At 35.3% G+C, this 1,299-nt stretch overlaps 1 non-coding gene across 1 annotated transcript; it reads left to right on the top strand.

Moving 5' to 3' along the window:
* Positions 1-848: 848 nt before the first annotated feature.
* On the top strand, positions 849-954 carry LOC111720003. The gene has a single exon (XR_002769896.1). It is a non-coding gene; the product is annotated as a U6 spliceosomal RNA (small nuclear RNA).
* Positions 955-1,299: the final 345 nt, after the last annotated feature.

The following is a 1,299-nucleotide window of genomic DNA, read 5'->3' as shown; positions in this document are numbered from 1 at the left end:
TGCCAGCTCTGAAGTCAGGAGGACCTGAGCTGGCCTCAGACACTTAATTCTTCTTAGCTGTGTAACCCTGGGTAAGTCACTTCACCCCAATTGCCTCAGGGGAAAAAAATGTCAGAGCAAATAACTTGAAGTATTTCCTATGTGCCAGGAGCTGTGGTAAGTACTGATGATATAAAAAAGAGGTAAAAGACAGCCCTTACCTTATGGAGCTTATATTCAAATAGGGGAGACAACATGCAAACAAACATATACAAAGTCAGCTGTATACAAGTTAAATAGGAAATATTTCACGGCATTGGAATTAAAAAGGACTGGGGAAGGCTTCCTGTAGAAGATGGTATTTTAAATAGATCTTGAAGGAAGTCAGGGAAGCCAGTGGGGAGACAGGCAAGTAAAAAAAGACATTGATACCGGTTTTTGAAAGAGATAGGAGGGCATACTAAACAAACTCTATAGTACCTTTTAACTCCAAAGTTTATTATTCTAAGTTACTTAGTAGATAGTAGGCAAACATTATGAAGTAAAGATAAACCTTTTTATAGGTCAAATAGAGTAAAAGCTATAATTGCAAATTTGGGGAATCATCAACATAAAGGTGAGAGTTCAAGCCATAGAAAAGAACCATTTTAAGAGGGGGGAAAAGGTGTAGGAAGAAGAGAGTATAGAGCAAAGCCTCATTGGGAATTCCTACAGTTAGGGGCAGAAGTGGGGAAAAGGGTCAGAGCAAAAAGAATTAAGGAAGTCAGAGAAGTGGAAAGAAAATCAGGATTGAGAAATGCCATAGAATAAAAGGATGTAAAGAGTTTCAATAAGGAAAGAGGAGCTGAAATATTCAAATGCCAGAATGAGTGCTCACTTTGGCAGCATACATACTAAAATTGGAAAGATACAGAAAATATTAGCATGTCTCTATGCAAGGATGATACACAAATTCATGAAATGTTCCCTAGTTTTTCCCCAAACAAATTTTTTTTAAAAGTTATAGTAAAATCAAATTGAAACTTAAAAGGATAACCCTTGGATTAGGTAAAAGAAATTATTGGAAATGTAGTTACAAAACATTGCCTTAGGAATGAATGAAGGTTTTGGAAAGTTGGAGTAGTTTGCATAAAGCACTTGACTTGAGAAATTTATCAAGGAAAGGAAATATTTAAATGGAACAATATTAGAGTAGGTAATGAGATGAAATAAAAAAATTTTCACCATGAGGGAGAACTGTGTTTGAAAGTATAGATGAAAGACCAAACAAAAATGGAGAATGAGAAGATGATGAGGATACATATAATGCAAAAAACAAGA

Source organism: Sarcophilus harrisii, chromosome 3, assembly GCF_902635505.1.
Source record: "Sarcophilus harrisii chromosome 3, mSarHar1.11, whole genome shotgun sequence".
Classification (NCBI taxonomy): Eukaryota; Metazoa; Chordata; class Mammalia; order Dasyuromorphia; family Dasyuridae; genus Sarcophilus; species Sarcophilus harrisii.
This window is presented reverse-complemented; position numbering and strand designations above follow the sequence as displayed.